The sequence below is a fragment of the Lethenteron reissneri genome, unplaced genomic scaffold (assembly GCF_015708825.2).
Source record: "Lethenteron reissneri isolate LAM-NWPU_2019-01 unplaced genomic scaffold, ASM1570882v1 scaffold_1349, whole genome shotgun sequence".
Classification (NCBI taxonomy): domain Eukaryota; kingdom Metazoa; phylum Chordata; class Hyperoartia; order Petromyzontiformes; family Petromyzontidae; genus Lethenteron; species Lethenteron reissneri.
Window position 1 is genome coordinate 39,542 of NW_026891057.1, and position 11,314 is coordinate 50,855.

The 11,314-nt window shown below is 54.6% G+C and overlaps 1 pseudogene; it reads right to left on the reverse strand.

The window, feature by feature from the left end:
* Positions 1 to 450: 450 nt before the first annotated feature.
* On the reverse strand, positions 451 to 9,502 carry LOC133362048 (endothelin receptor type B-like; annotated as a pseudogene).
* Between the last annotated feature and the right edge of the window lie 1,812 nt (positions 9,503 to 11,314).

The following is an 11,314-nucleotide window of genomic DNA, read 5'->3' on the forward strand; positions in this document are numbered from 1 at the left end:
CCCCTGCCGTGTTGCTGCGACGTCGACGTCTAAGCAAGAGAGACCCGGGTGGGGGGTGGGGGGTGGGGGGTGGAGACAGGGAGGGGGTGAGCGAGCGAGGGGGGACCCCCCAGGCCGTGGAGAAGCAGCCCAGCTGGGCGAGATGGCGGCACGCGCTCGTTCCGCTCGAGCGAGTGCTTAAACACCTCCCCCCCATCATCTCTGCTCCCTCCTCTGGCTGTCTGTCGCACCAAGCCGTGCAAGCGCACGTCACGCGACCGACCGCGATTGCCTCGCTAAGCCGCTCGCGTCGTTTGCTTTCACCGTCCTCCAGCCAAGCCGGTCGCCTGGCCCACGTGGCCACGGCTGTCTAGTTCACTTCGGCCCCCGTTGCCCCACCCCCCCCCGGCAACTCTTCTCCCACCTCCCCTCCATCCACATCCCGCGGGGGGGGGGGGGGGCCAGCTCAGCTCAAGTGACGATGAACCTGTTGCTGGAGCGGGAGTTGCTGCGGCCGAGCGGGCTGCCCGGCGCCGCCACGGCCTTCTGCTGGAGCGCCGTCTGCTTGTCGCCCAGCAGCAGCACAGGCAGGACTGTGCACGGCGGCGACGACGGAGGAGGAGGAGGAGAGAGAGTTGGAGCGAGGAGGGTCGGCACTGCGACGAGCGACGTCAAATTCGCTCTCGCCGCACGCAAAGCGCTCGCCACACATGAACCGCGACACCTTCGCCGATCTCGTCAAGTGAGCGTCAACCCATCGCGCCAACTCCGCTCATCATCCTCACAGCAGCAGCAGCAGCAGCGGCGGCAGCAGCAGCAGCAGCGGCAGCGGTGGCTTCTGACTGCTCGCCATCGAACACAGGCGGCGGTGGGGATCACCGCATCGCGCGGCGCTTTCAGACGCGCTTCTGCGGCCGTCTGCAACGCTCTTCCGATAATAGGAAGCCACTGGAGCTACGCACTTTTAAATTATCCACGTTGACAAACTCATTTCTTTAGAACTGCTTTTTGTGCTTAGTTTGTTGTCCTTACCCCGCACCTCTGGTTAACACTAACCGCTACACCACCGCTCCCCTTAACACACACACCCACTCACGTACACACATGCAAACATACATACTTGCATACAAACACGTAGTAGATACGCATCAATTCACGAGACCCGTATCAGTTGGAATTCGTCACGCGAACGTGCGACGCGATCGTCAGACCTGTGCACCAGCGGTGATTGTTGTTGTTGTTGTGATGTTGTTGTTGTTGTCGTGGTTCCCGAGCGCCGGCGATTGAGAAGCACCCCCCCCTGATCTAAACGTGACGACAGAAACGTGGCCGACGCCACCAAACGCACCTTGAAGCGGTTCCTGAACTTTGCGCTGACGACGTAGAGGGCGACGGGGTTGACGCACGAGTTGAGGGTCGCCAGGTTCATGCCGATGTAATTCAGCACGAGCAGGAAGCTGCAGGGGGCGGTGGTGGTGATGGCGGCAGAGGACACACCCGTTGTGAATCAGGAGCCAGGAGACCTTCACATTGCATCGGGGCCACGCACAGAATGCACCCGTAGCCCAACCGTGACGAACACAGCCACGCTCCGAGCGGCGTGACAACGACACGCCGGTGAAGCGGTGATCGCGATCGGATCAGAATCTCAATATTGATTTGGACTTGGAGGAGAATCCGATGAGCTACGAAGCTCTCTCCCCGCAGCTGTCCCGTAGGGGCGCGACAGAACGTCGCAACAGCAAACTACGCTAATGAGTGCAAAGTGTCCTCGGTCCGGCGAGACGCCCCCCCCCCGCCTCCCCACGCTGTTGAGCTGCGATGTTTTGTGGGGGGTCCCATCCACCCCCCCTCGTTTACCACGCCGCTCGCATGACACGATCCGTGACACGATCCGTGACACGATCCGTGACGCGATCCAGCTGCGCTCGTTCACCGGCCACGTGCCGTTGTTCGCGTTAAGGGGGCCGTGTGAGAAGCAAGCCACCGGGGGGGGGGGGGGGGTGTAGCGGGTGCGTCGGACGTTCACAACAACGCCCTGGAGGAAACGCGGGGCTGGATGGAGTGGGGGGGGGGGGGCATTGGCATTGGTGAAACATGACAGAGCAGGACGCTCCTAAACAAACCCCACTCTTGACACTCGCTGAGTGTATTCTATTGCCAAGGGCGTCGTTTGCAAAGTAGATTGAGAACGACGCCTCTTCGCAAAGAACACTTCGCGTTCAGTTCGTCGTCCTTCCCCCGCACCTGCGGTGAGCGCGCTCGGCTACGTACGGTGCCAAAGAAGTTCCACGCGCAGGGCGTGGTGGTTGCGATTGGTATTATCACTGCTGCTGCTGCTGCGATATTCACGCCAGAGGTCGCAACCGGGTACCCGATACCCGTACCCTACCCGATACCCGGCTACCCGTACCCGGCCGGGTACGGGTACCCGTTTGCGACCCTGGTGCGGCCGGGTACGGGTACGGGTAGACCGTGAGTCACTGGTGAGTCACCGTGTGTCACTCATTTCCCAACGACTTGTCTCTTCTCATAATTCAAGTTCCTAGAATCAACCCACCCGCGCCTGCAACGTGGCTTCATCCCAGAGGTCGCAATCGGGTACCCGATACCCGTACCCTACCCGTACCCGGCCGGGTACGGGTAGGGTACGGGTAGGGTACGGGTAGGGTACGGGTAGGGTACAGGTAGGTACGGGTAGGGTACGGGTAGGGTCTGGGTACGGGTAGGGTCTGGGTAGGGTACGGGTACGGGTAGGGTACGGGTAGGGTACGGGTACGGGTACCCGTTTGCGACCCTGGTGCGGCCGGGTACGGGTACGGGTAAGGAATCAAAACCAGTTTGCGACCTCTGATTCACGCGAAGACGATACAATTGACTCTTCATTCTCCCATGGGACGAGGAGGGCACGAGTAGAGAGGGAGAGAGGGGGGGGGGGGACGGTTCGGGGGTGCCCCCCCACCTGAGCAGCTCGCAGCGGTTGGGGTCCATCTCGTCGTAGACGGTTCTCTTGAGGATGCGGCTGAGATGCAGCGGCAGCCAGCACAGCGCAAACACCACCGCCAGGCAGAACACCGCCTTGCCTGCCTCCCGTTGCTGTGTGTACACACGCACACACACACGCACACACACACGCACATACACACACACGCAAACACACGCAAACATCCGTCGGATCAACATATCGGTCGAATCAACATCTCGCAGTTTCACGAATCGTTCGGTGACAAAGTCGGAGAGCGAACGTCACGGACCCCTCCCTCCCTCCTGCCCACCACCGCAAATTGGTTACGTAACCGCACAACCACGGGGAGCCGTTCGGCCTCCAGCCGATGGGGCCGGCGGTACCGGAGGGAGGTCCCGAGGTTCGACACCTGCTTGAGGTGCTCGTCGATGGCGCTGCCAAGGTTTCGCTTCTTCATCCCGAGCATCTCGACGGTCGTGAGCGTGTAGAAGACCGCCGCGCAGGCCAGCGGCATGCAGAAGTAGAAGCCGAACAGCCACCAGTCCTTGGCTTTGGCGTAAAACTGCGAGGGCCCAGATAAGAGGTTTCGTCAGAGTCAGGCGGGGCGACAAATCTCCTCGTGGGATAGCCGAACACAGGGTTGGTGGAGTATCTAATTAGCTGCCTGTCTCTGTGAGTGACTGAAAGACGGACCGTGTGTCAGAGGTCGCAATCGGGTACCCGATACCCGTACCCTACCCGATACCCGGCTACCCGTACCCAGCGGGTACGGGTATCCGTTTGCGACCCTGGTGTGACCGGGTATGGGTACGGGTAGGCCGTGAGTTACTGGTGAGTAACCGTTTGTCACTCATTTCCCAACGTCTTGTCTCTTCTCACAATTTAAGTTCCTAAAATCAACGGGTACGGCTGGATACAGGTACGGGTACCCGTTTGCGACCCTGGTGCGGCCGGGTACGGGTACAGCAACCCGGACAAAAAACATTCGGTGACGATTCACATCCCCGTTTGTGCCACCCCCCCCCCCCCCACGGTGACGGCGACGCCGGCGGTTGCCACGTCCTTGACGCGCCGCGTCGCACCTCCACGAAGCTCGTCTGCGGGACCATGCACGTGTCGAGCGTCCGGTTGCGGTATTCCCAGGACAGCGTGTCGAAGGCCAGGAGCTCGGGCACCGCCAGCACCAGCGACAGCGTCCAGATGGCCAGGACTTTAAGCGCCGTGAGCAGGGAGAGGCCCACGCCCTGGGGGCGTCCCAGTGCGCGACCGCATGGTACCTGCGTAGAGGGGTCACGGGAGGGCGAACAAACACACCGGGGGTGCTTGTGCCCGCACGCGGAAAGATGCTTACATCCACGTCCGCATCGTTTAGCCCTGGGAGGCTGTAACGGCGCTGGGATCCCCCACGGCACCACCCCTCGGGGGGGAGTTGCTATACAAGGCGGTGAGCCGGAGGGCTCGGGGTTCAGTGTTTAGCTTTAACCAGTGAAGCGAGCAGACCGGCTAGATAGGCCCTGGGACTCCCCTGGATCGCCGTGCTTCTAAGGACCGACCAGGGCAAGCCAGTGGCGTGGCCCCCAGAGCCCAGAGCCGATGCTCTTGTAAGAGCCGTCTGGTGACTCAGGGTGCCGTGATCCCAGCTTGGCCAGAGCTGGATCAGCTAGCCTCCCCTAGCCCTGTAGTGGAGGACCTGGGAGTAGGCTAGCCGGGTTAGAGACAGTGGGAGCTCCCTGTTAGACGGGTGAAGGGGCCGGTCTGGTGACTCAGGGTGCCGTGATCCCAGCTTGGCCAGAGCTGGATCAGCTAGCCTCCTCTAGCTCTCGTAGTAGAGGACCTGGGAGTAGGCTAGCCGGGTTAGAGACAGTGGGAGCTCCCTGCTAGACGGGTGAAGAGGCCGGTCTGGTGACTCAGGGTGCCGTGATCCCAGCTTGGCCAGAGCTGGATCACTAGCCTCCCCTAGCTCTCGAGTGGAGGAGCTGGGAGTAGGCTAGCTGTGACATAGATTGTGGGATCTCCCTGTTAGACGGGTGAAGAGGCCGATACCCCTTCGAGTGTTGTATACATTGGCCTGTGCTGAGTGAACCGTTTAATAAACCTACTACACCTACTACACCTGCGCAGCCACCAAAGATAAAGGCAATGACCCCCCCCCCCCCCCGTGTAGCCTGTAACAGACTGCTGTCTCGCCGGTGGCGATGTTTACACACCGCACCACGTCCTCATTTGAGGCCGAGTCTACCTAGGGAAGGCCCAGGACCGGTTCAAATAATCGTCACCGGTGTTGGCCGTGAGCGGGAAACGGGCGATCGCTTGGGGTCCTGAAGCGGAGGAGGGGCGGCCAAGTTGGTGTGGTTGGTTTGTCGAGGCGAGAACTCGCGAGTGAGCGGGACGGGTCTCGCTCGCAGGAGCGAGCTGGGTCGACACGGTGACGTGCCGCATGTTTGGGAAGTGGGGATTAGTTTCGGCCGCGCGTCCGTCGGGTTTGGCAACCTGAAACAATGTGTACGCACAGCGGCTCACCACATCCAGTAGACAGATCGCTATGTCTGTGGCTGCTAGACGGCGCTGGTGCCATCTACAACAGTCTACCAGGAAGTCGGACAATATTCAGTGAGAAATGAGGTTCTGGGTGACACCCAAGGAATGACACCGTCAATTAATTATCTTGAATTAAAGCTTGGCTATCCCCGAGGGCTGTGGAATTGCTTAAAAACATACCGTTGTAGCCTGCTGCTTATAACAGAAGGAGCAGAAGGGAGGAGGGAGGGAGGAGGAGGAATTTAAACTCTGGGGATGTACTACGACTGTTCCTATTCTATGTGTATGTTACCAGGCAAGGCCCACTCAGCTGTATACGACCTGGCCACAAACGACAGCTCAACGAAGTAGCTGATCACGTGGGGACATTTAGAGCAGCAGCCAAATAGCATTCATAATCAAGCGCATGTTTTTTTGTCTTAATTTGGAGGGAAAAACCAGAGGACTCGGAGAAAAAATACACACGACCACGGGGAGAATATGCAAACTGGAAATATACAGCAGCAGGCGTCAGGGTCGAGATCAAACCCACGACTTCCTGTATACCAGGCGAGGTAGTTAACCCATTTCCATTTTTCTTCTGATTCCGTACACGTATGTCATGCACACGTACATTATCGGAACGGAATTAGAAGAACAACTAAAATAAAATTACTTTATCGGTAACCGAGGCTCCCACAAGGCCATGCGGGAGGCAGTGTGGCTATTGCGACCTCTGGGATGAAGCCACGTTGCGGGCGCGGGTGGGTTGAGTCTAGGAACTTGAATTGTGAGAAGAGACAAGACGTTGGGAATCGTGTCGTGACAGTTCTCCGCGGTGAGCACGATGTCTTCAGGAACAGGCCTCTCCAGACCAAGTTCACGCCAACAAGCGCTTTGAGCGCTTCCGAGATTTGAGCCGTGAACGGGAACGGCGAGCGGCCGGGTCTCTCCTCACCTGTCCCCGCTGAGCACGCACAGGCTCAGCGCGCTGACGCCCAGAGAGGCCTTCTGCACGAAGGGCACCGTCTTGCACACGGTGGCACCGAATGGCCAGCTCTCGGCGTGCAGCTGGAAAGATAAGAACGCACCGCACGCACCCCGCAGGTTTTCTCTGGAAATTAATTGAGGAAATGAATTGGGGTCCTCCCAAACATCAACAACAACTATACTCTTAGTTCTTTCGGTAAAGCCACGTATGATTCCAAAGAACACAGGATGAGATGTTACTATCCTTTGTGCAAGCACTTCCAAGAGTTCATGAACAGTTAGCCTGGTGACATTTGGGGAGCGCATCATCAGTAGTGTACCTTTGGTTCCTAGGGTGTTTCGGCCTTTCACACTATACACCCTCCCCAAAGGCGGCCAGCGACAGGGTGATCAATCCTACGCTTGCGTCCCATTCCCAATTAGTCATAGGAGTTGCCTTGTTGTTGATAGCCAACATCCCATGGGACTATGCAAAAAATGAATTTAAAATTAATAAAAATAAAACAATAAAATCACGACGTTTCGGAGGCAACACAAGTCTCCGTCTTCAACAACAAAAGTCTCCAGAACTTTTAGAGGCCTTTTTTGGCGGGAGGGGAGGGGGGCGGTAAAAGTCAATCGAGTTAATGACCACAACAAAGGTTTTTTGTGTTAGGTCGCGTAAGTAGAAATGTTGTGTCATAACCCTCCACCACCCGACACAGCCATTAAGGTTTGTCACGTAAACAACGCGCCAATTGGTTGATTAATTCGCATCCTCGCAATGAGCACAGGGAGACTCCCGTGTACTGTTTACAGCCACGACCGGTCGTGGAAATTCCACATTCCCATGCCAGTGGCGAGCCTGCTCATGGCAACACCGCTGTTGACTTCACCATCTTGGGGTAAAACATTTCTTTTTGTAATTGAGGCATCGTCGTTTCATCTATGCATTTCTATTTGTTATATAACAACAGTTTTTACACTTTACTTTGGCCAGAATATTCCTAAGTTAGTGAATAACAACTGGATATTAGCCAATTAATTTTTGCGAATATTCTCTTTGTATAACAAAATCTGAATATGTATTGACACTGGAGGAGGAATCCGATGAGCTATGAAGCTCTTTTTCACAGATGTCCAGTAGGGGCACGGGGTCAGAACGTTAGAACAACAAAGTGAAAAAAAACCATGACAGTCTATATATAGTTACGTGTATATAGTATCCAAGTGTACGTATGTATGTTAAACCGCTTTCACGCCACACATAGCCAAGCATGCTAATCGGCTGCAGACACGCAAGCGTTTTGTACACACACACACAGGTACACACACACACAGGTACACACACACAGGTACACACACACAGGTACACACACAGGTACACACACACACAGGTACACACACACAGGTACACACACACACAGGTACACACACACACAGGTACACACACACAGGTACACACACACACAGGTACCACACACACAGGTACACACACACAGGTACACACACACACAGGTACACACACACACACAGGTACACACACAGGTACACACACACACAGGTACACACACACACAGGTACACACACACAGGTACACAAACACACGTAGACTTTGGCGACCAATATTATCCATAAGGGGATTGTTTTTGGGATTACATCGCGCAAATATAAACACGCGACCTCTACGATGGTTGTACATCCGTCGCATGCTGTAGCTGGGGGGGGGGGCACGCTGGTGCTCGCCTGTGGGGCCGTGCTCTGGAGGCAAGGGTTGGTGGGTCACGCAGAGATTTGTCAAACTCCCAACCCACTGGGGCTGCCAGGCGCCCTGGAGATGGGCAGTCCACAAAGTGGTCTCTGGAATCCATCACGTGCAGAAGCTACACATATTGGCCAAACATCCTCAAGCAGGATGCTCGTTCTACAGAGTCTTGAAACTCCTTGGGGCTTTTCTGGATACATCAGAGGGAATTGTTGTTGATTTTCTGCCCATCTGATTACACTGGTCAACAACAAAAAACATGTTTTTCTGGCCTGGACTTGTGCAGCTGTTCTAGACTAATTTCAGGATGCCGATTCCAAATCTGATCTCAGATTTGCTCCATCACATCTCATTTTGATGCTATCGGCATACCCCATTTTCATTGATTTTACCCGAAATTAACTCTGTCACTTATGATTGCAAGTTGTTGCGAGTCAGTGACTGTTTTAGTGTTAAAATATGGTGCTGTATTTTTAGGATAGTGTGTTTATAATATCATTTTATGTAGATATCCACATTTATTTAATATTTTTCTTCTGCATTTTTTATTGAAAATGCAAATATTTGATATCTCAGAAACCTGATGTGATAGACAAAAACTGATGCCAGATTTGGAATCAGCACCCCAAAATTAACCGTTGAAAACCTTATGCCAGAAAAAGTGTGATGACCAGTGTTTCGGCCATTATTTTAGATGTTTTGACCGAAAAAACCCAAGAGTATGAATCCTTGCAGCCACGAACTTCAAATCCACCACCAGCAGCAGCACGTGGCTAAGAACTCGCGTTGTTATTGACACCGCACCACGTGGCGCGTCCTACCCCCCCCCTCCTCACCTTGTACACGTAGACGGGCATGTCTATGACGATGTAGAGGAGGTCTCCCAGAGCGAGGCTGGCGATGAGGACGCTGCTCCCGTCGCGCATCATCGACTTGTCCCCGTAGACGACGAGCAGCAGCGCCGCGTTGCCGACGCTCCCCACGAGGAAGACGACGCTCGCCACGGCCGCGTTGACGCGCTTGAAGACGCGGCCCACGCCGCTCTGCGCCAGGCACGGGGGCGGCCTCCCGCCAGCTCTGGGTCCCGGTGGGGACGCCGAGAAGGAGGAGGAGGAAGACGGAGGAGGAGGAGAGGACGAGGCCATCGCTGGACTGGTCACGGCGATGGACTGGGCGTCTGTCCACTGGGACTGCTCTAAGGGTGCAAGTGACGGTGGGGTTCCTTGGCCGTGTACCGAGGCCAAGCCGACCAGGGTGGCCAGGGAGAGGCAGGAGAAGGTGGACGTGAGCCTCCTAGGGGTGGACATCGTGGTCGAGGTGGCGGTGTGTGTGTGTGTGTGGTCGCGCTGGGTGTGAACTCGTGTCCACGTGCTCCTCTGCTCCTCCCGGGGCAAAGTTCACTTGGCTGCAGCTTCCGGGTGAACAATTTTTTTTTTAGAAATATTAAAACCCCCCCCCCACGCTTTCATCTTCTTGGCTCTTTCGGTGAAGTCACGTAGAAGGGAAATAATAAAATAATAAAAAGACAACAATAAAAAAGTATTTTATTATTATTAAATTTTTTTATAATGTAAAGTTTTATTTTTATTCTTTTATTATTTCCCTTCTACGTGACTTTACCGAAAGAACCAAGAAGATGAATCCCTGCAGTCACGAAAACTTTAAATCAAACCCCCCCCCCCCCACGCTTTAATTAAATGTTACTGTCTCAGATGCCCCCCCCCCCGTGCCCCCCCTTCCCCCATCGTCCCTCCCCCTCCTGCCACCCCCCCCCCGCCCCTCCCCCCCCGTGCCCCCCCCTGCCCCCCCCCCTTCCCCCATCGCCCCCCCCTCCTGCCCCCCCCCGCCCTCGGCGCGGCTGCTCTGAGGATTCAACAACAGACGGAGTTTGTTAAATAATAAAAGCGTGTAATAAACAGACAATAGTTTGAGTGTTTTTAAATCCTTATTATTAGTTCACTGCTTGCTTGCTTACGACCGTGCAAATCTTTCGGTCGTTTTTAACCCACTTCCCGTGATCCAATCGAGCTGACATTTTCCACACAGACTCGTTGTGCGAGACAATTAATGTTCGTGAAACATTTTTTCCCAATTTTACACTTTTATATGGAAAACAAATTAAATATTAAATTACCAATTGCTTAATACTGGCAGACAATCATCGACCCATAGGTGGCAGCCATCTCAAGCCAGAGGACGAGAGGACTCTAGCCGCCACGCATATAAAGGATTTATAGTGATAAACTTTGTTTTTACGGGTTATACTTGTTTACCGACGTACTCGGCTGTTGGCTTCGCTTGCTGGTAGGAGTGGTGGAGTTACGCGCTCGTCGAGTTTTCGTATAAACCCAAACATTATTGCCTCAACACGAGCGCACAGCGGTGAAATGTAACACAAATTAATACTGGGTACAATGAGATACAGTAGACTGTAAAAAAATATCACAACTACTGCACGTAAATAATATCATCTTCTGGTTCTTTCGGTAAAGTCACGTAGAAGGGAAGTAATAATAATTAAAAATAAAACTAATAAAATAAAAACAATTCTCACGACGTTTCGGCCACAACGCAAGCAGCCGTCCTCAGGTGAAAACCAGGTCCGTCGAGGCGACAGAGTCTGAATGAACAGCACACGAGCTTGGAGCATGTATATAAGCGGGCGCCTTGACAAAGGAATTTGCATATCAAGAGGAATTTAGCCTATTTATGGATATATGTCCTCGACAGTAATTAAAGGAAGAGAGAAATTGTGGTATTACTGTGATTGTATGTCAGCCGATGAGTAAGCTTCGTCGCGTAAAACAAAAAATGCGCGACCTTACCCAACAACTGTGGGGGCCGTTGGCCCCGGGGTCCCTCCGCCTGCATCCCCTATTCGTTTTACGTTACCCACCTCCCTATTACCCGCTACGGTTTCGCCGGCATTCGAACGCGACACCCTACTATTACAGCCTCGCGCCGCGCTCCCACGCTGCGAACATACGTGCGCACATCATCATCAATCAACGCCGTGCTCGCAGTATAGCCCTGTGCGGCACGTTACCAATGCGCATCCGTATCCGACACGTAACGAACGTATGCGCACTCCCACACACAGCTCTGCACGGCACTCACTC